This window comes from Ipomoea nil, unplaced genomic scaffold (genome assembly GCF_001879475.1).
Source record: "Ipomoea nil cultivar Tokyo-kokei standard unplaced genomic scaffold, Asagao_1.1 scaffold0848, whole genome shotgun sequence".
Classification (NCBI taxonomy): domain Eukaryota; kingdom Viridiplantae; phylum Streptophyta; class Magnoliopsida; order Solanales; family Convolvulaceae; genus Ipomoea; species Ipomoea nil.
The window spans coordinates 206344-212532 of NW_017617276.1; positions in this window are offsets into that span (position 1 = coordinate 206344).

Sequence of the window (6189 nt, forward strand, 5' to 3'; positions counted from 1 at the left end):
GTGATGCTAGGCAGTGGTTGTTAAATTTACCAGAGGGTTCTTTAAGAGCTTGGGATGATGTTTACAATACTTTCATGTTTAAATATTATTCATTTCAAAAGACAATGGACTATAGGAGTAGGATATGCACTTTTACTCAAAGAGAGGGGGAGTTATTTTATGAAGCATGGGATCGTTTTAAATTGCTTTTGACACAATGTCCACACCATCAATTTCCATTGTTATTGTTGATACAATTCTTTTATGATGGTTTAAAAGTCTCTTGTAGATACTGCTGCAGGTGGATACATAGGTGATAAAAATAGTGATGAATTAGAAGCTATCTATGAGAACTTAGCTAGTATTTCTCGACAAAAGGCAGTGAGATGTCGAAGAGCTGCTGTGCATGAAATTAGCACACAATCTGAGTTGACAACACAAATGGCTGAATTGACTAAACAGATTAACTTGTTGATGACTCGTGATAGTTCGAATAGAGAATTTCTTATTGCAATACATATGGTCATAACTCTTTTGTTTGTATGAATGCAGAGTCATCACAACCATCTTATGAAGATGTCAATTTCATAGGATCCAATATGGGAAGGCAACAACCAAGAAATGATCCATTTTCTAATACATATAATTCAGGTTGGCGAAATCACCCTAACTTCTCATGGAGAGATCAAGGTAATGCAAGACCAATGGGACCACCCGGATTTCAACAACAAGGACCATCAGGATTCCAGCATCAGCAATACAGACCTTTCCAACAGCCACTTGCACCACAACAGTCTCAACTTCCTACTCAGGAGAAGAAGCCTCACTTGGAGGAGATGTTCCTGCAATACATGGCTAGCCAGGACACTATGATGAAGAAAATGGCTACAAAAATTGATAAGGTTGCTCAGTCCAGCCAAGCATCCATTCATAATTTAGAGGTGCAAGTAGGTCAGTTGGCTAAATTGGTTGCAGAAAAAGATCGAGGTAAGTTTCTTAGTACCAATGAAATAAACCCTAGGGAAGGAGCTATGGCTGTCACCTTGAGAAGTGGTAAGATATTGAATGAAGTTATGAAAGAAAAAGAACCCACGAGTGTTGAAAAAGAGAGTGATAAAGAAGAAGAGGAGCAAGTGCCTAAAGAGAATTCTAGTGATCAAAACCTCAGTTCCTCTACAGTAAAACCTTATGTACCCCCCATTCCATATCCACAAAGGTTACAAAAGAGGAACCAGGACAATAACTTTCAAAGATTTTTAGAGGTTTTTTAAAAATTGCAGATTAATTGTAACACCCCGTGTTACGGCCCCTAAAACCATTTAACCAATTAATCAGTAACCCAAGAGAAAGAATAAATTATAATTAATTAGGGAAAAAGGCCCACCATAGTCCATGGGCCCTCATGTATAAACCCAATCCTTAGTTCCAAAAGGAATAGAATTAGCGAGCCTATAATATTAGTTCCTTATTGGGACTCCTAAATGTATAAATAGAGGACTTAAGAGGCACCTAGAATCCCCCCACAAGATTAACGCCCCACCACCCCAGAAAGAGCTCCAAGAATCCCCTTAGGAGAAATCAAGAAAGCAAGGAAGCTTAAAGAAAGATCCTTCATAGCCAAGGAATTAATTAAGGCTAAGAGGTAACCCATGTCTCAACAAAACCTATTTTCATAGCTACGATTTCCCCTTAGGGTTTCCCCCGTATGATTGTGAATGGCGAATTACTATGATTATTATTGATGTTGATTTAATGATTCCATGGGGAATCTTGGTAATCTTGATATTGGGAGTTTCTTGATAATTGGGATATTCTTGATGATTAATTGGGATTCTTGATGATGATGTGCTGTTCTTGATGATTATGTTGTTCTTGATGATTAATTGCTATCCTTGATGATATGTGTTGTTCCTACCGAATCTTGCAATTAGAAGACGAATCGTATTCTTGTGGATATAAAAGTGATTAGAACCCTAGGTTGTATCGTATGATCTTATTCTTGGATTATCGGGTGGGAAAATCGCATGTTTGGGTGTTGATTATGATTAGAAAAGCATGTTAGGTTATGTGCCGTTCGTCCATCGTAATTGATCCGTTAATTGTCTATGTGTTGTCGTTAATTACGTTGAAAAGTGTCTAAGCATGGTTTCGGGTTCCACAACGGTTCCCGGGGCGAAAAGTGATGAAAAGAGTCAGTGGGGGGTAGGTGGGGGGGTAGGGGACCCACCACCTACCTGCGGCAATTCGGGCAGCTCCGGCAGCGGGCAGTTGCCCGCCGGGCACCCGCTGCCCGGAACAGTGTCAGCCGGCGGGCAGCAGGCCGGTGGACCCCCACCCACCGGCTACCCGCTGGAATTTCTCCCACCTCGGGACCCCGGCTTCCCCGTTTGATGTTTCCCCGATCCCCGTGGTGTCCCAACGGACCCTGTTTGTCGTGCCTATGTCTAGTTTGATGTTTCGGGTACCGTTCGTAGGTTTATGAGTCTGTTATATCGCATGCTAAGTGAATTGGTATCCCGTTGACCTAGGTGAAGGAAGTATGAACCCCCTTAGGACTATTCTTAGTATGTGATGGATCACGCATAGGTTTGTTATACGCTTTATTCCCCTTCCCAATGTGTAACGTGGGTTGCATGTGCTTGCTATGTGTTATGTGTGTGTGCTACCCCAATTCGGTTGCGATCGGATTGATTATCCTGAGCTGCGGTTCAGAAGCTGGCTGCGGTCAGATTGGTATTCCTGGCTGCGGTCAGATGACATTCTCTTGGGCTGCGGTCCACCGTTTGGTTGCGATCAAACGTTTCTATACGAGCTGTGGTTCGTCCTTTATCCTGGCTGCGGTCAGATGACACTCTCTTGGGCTGCGGTCCACTGTTTGGTTGCGATCAAACATTATGATGAGCTGCGGTTCATCGGTCGGTTGCGATCGACCTCCCCGTGTTGCGATGCGGGGCATGGTGCTGCGGGGCTGTGTCAGAGCTATATGCGCGGACCCTCATGTATGGGCATGCGATCGGTCCTGTGGCGCCAACAATGTGCGTTATGTGTGTGATATGGACGAGTTGTGATTATGAGTGCCTTGGGATGTGACTATGGGATTTATATTGGGGATTGTTTATGATGGGTTGTGATTATTGTTTATGCTTTGCCTTATCTGCCTTATCTATTGTGAACTGCATATGCTCGTTATAACTATTGCTTGTGTCTGACCTTATCTGTCGAGTCATTCCCGGTTTTTAAAAGCTAGAGTTCGTAGGATATATCTTCATGCTCACAATGGTTTTCGTATATCTATATATATCTCTATATGTATTGTATTTCAACGCGTTGGAGTGGGTTACCAGCATCTCTCGCTGAACAGATATATTTGGCTTTCAGGCACAGAGGATTAGAGCACTGGAGCGCGCTAGAACTGGAGCGTAGAAGTAGTGTAGCTTCCCTTTCGGCCTGCGTGCCATGTTATGCATTTATATTTCGAAGAATAGTAGTAGACAGCCTGTGCACCTGGGTTCTCTAGCCTGGGTGTGGCATAGCACCCCATACACTTATGTTACGCTTTGGGATTTAATGAGATATTACCTTTAATATCTAAGCTTTTAATTGTCTTGAAAATCTGGGGTGTTACAGTTGGTATCAGAGCCTAAGTGTGACCCTAGGATAAGACTCTTAAGAACGGACCTTAGGACATTAAGCTTGAACTCTAGGAACATAGGATTTAGGAATCTTAGGGCGCGCGGTGAGATTGTTAAACCTACACATAACTCCCCCACACGTTACCCGTCCTCATTCTAAAACCCTTCCCCACTTATCACTTCATAAGAAGTACAGCAGACTCTAATCTAACACTCTTATAAACCCTGACCAGAAAGACGATGAACATGGCACCGAACATAAGACAATCAAGGACTCCGGAACCCGCCACTGACGACCCCTTGACCCAAACCCTACAGCAACTAACCCAAGTCGCGCAGGCACTAAGTGACGCGGCCCTTCGCAACGTCAGACCCCCACCACCTCCGACAAACGCAAACTCAGACATCGTCCGACAAGTTTCAAATCACCGGCCACCCACGTTCTTCGGAGAAGAAGACCCCGCGGTCCTAGAGGAATGGATCCGGACTCTTGATAAGATTCTAGGGGTGGTAGAATACCCGGAGGAACGCCGCGTGGAAATAGCCTCGTTCTACTTCGGACACGAAGCCGATCTCTGGTGGATCCACGAGGGACCCACCCACCGACAAGAACCGGGGTTCAACTGGGAAAGCCTCAAGGCACGGCTGCGTGAACGGTTCTACCCAACCCACGTAAAAGCATCCATGTATGAAGAGTTCCTTCATCTAAAACAAGGAACGGCCACCGTCGTAGAATACCATAAACGGTTCCTCGAACTGGCACGCTTCGCGCCCGAACTTGTCCCCACCGAGGTGACCAAGGTAGAAAGATTCGTATCGGGCCTCAATTTCGAAGCCCGGAAGGCACTAGTGGTAAGTAGGCCCCGGACCCTCAACGAGGCTTACGTCAGTGCCGCGAATCTCTATCGAATCCAACTACTTCAACGCGGAGTTCAAGAACAGATGCGAAGAAGGAACCCCGGAAGTGGGGCACCACCGGTGAAAAGAACAAGGAACGACATCGGTACGAAGTCAAATAACCCGACCAACCCAAGACCACCCCTGGGGATCAATGAAGCTAACCCAAGGAGCTTCCCTTGCCCGAGGTGCAACAAGAGCCACAGAGGCAAGGACTGCGCGGGCAACCCCTGGCGATGCTTCAACTGCGGGGAGGAAGGACACAAGGCCTTCCAGTGCACCCGACCCCAAAGACCGCGCCCCGCCGCCGCGGGTCAGCACGGGAGCACCGGTCATCCAGGGAATTACGGCACTCCCGGAAAGGTATTCGTTATGAGCCACACTCAAGCCAACCTCGGGGACGAAGAGGACCTAGAAGGGGGAGACCCAATCCCGGAAGACGGGGACCATGCGGAACCCACCGAAGAAAATCCCGAAAGCGAATTCTGTCTAGGATAAGCCATCACCCCCTTGTAACCGCCCCCTGTATCGTATAGACCACCTATTTAGTTTAATTACTTCGGAAACATTATGTCTACCTAGCTTAGCTATTTAGGGGATGTTTTCTGCAAGTTCTATGCAAAATAGGCAATATCAAAAAAATTCTGCATTGTTCCTGCAATTTTCTGCAATATTTTCTGCATTTTCTCTATTCTTCTGCATTTTGCTACAATACAATTCTGCATTATTCTTTCTACATTTTCTGCACTAATTTTCTGCATTTTATGTGATTTTCAGCGTCATTTCTTTCATTTTTCTGCAATTTTTCAGCAAAATAAAGTTTAAAAAAAAATGCATTCTAATGACTATGTTGATTGGGAGATAAGTTCAGTGTTTTGGGAGTGCAGAATATCAATGAATGTGTTTGGCTGTATGTATGCTTGCATAGAGTTAGTAGTTAAATTCTGTCACACCGTGAGTTGTTGAGCCTAGAGGTTGCCCACTGCAACTTATTTTCATTTTTGAGTGTTTATTTACCCTCTTTGATTGTGTAACTTCTAGAACTTGCTTCATACCATTTCAGAGCTACATGTTATATGATGACACAAGAATGATTAAGGCATTAGGATTTAGCCTTATAGCCTTAAAAATGACAACATCCTTATACATGTTATTTTCCCCTAGTGAACCATTTTGAGCTTTATAATAAATATAAGACATTTTTCTTCATTAGTCAATCCCAAAGAACCTTAGCTCATAAAAAAAAAGCCTCTTAACCCGTCCTTCGGTCAGTGGATGTCATTATTTTATTTATCTGTGCAAGATGACCAAAAGTGATGAAGTATGGGTGAGATTGGAGTTGAAAGGTGATTGTACAATTGGTTTTCTTTGAGTGAAGAATTGTTTGTGATCAAAGGGGGTGAAAATGAAAAAAAAATGAAAAAAATGAACAAAATGAGATCTATTCTAATTTTGTGGGTTGAAAAATCTTGATAGACCAAACTTTTGTGCTCATTTTATTCTTAAAATGTTTTATGAGAAATGAAGGCATGATAGAAATTTGATGATTATGGGAAGAGTACCATTGAGGGTTGTGTGGAAATGGAAAGCTATTTATTCAGTTTTACCAGAGGAAAAAGGGGAGAAAAAAAAAAAGAAGAAAATGAAAAAATAGAAAAAAAAATGAAAAAAGATGAAAATG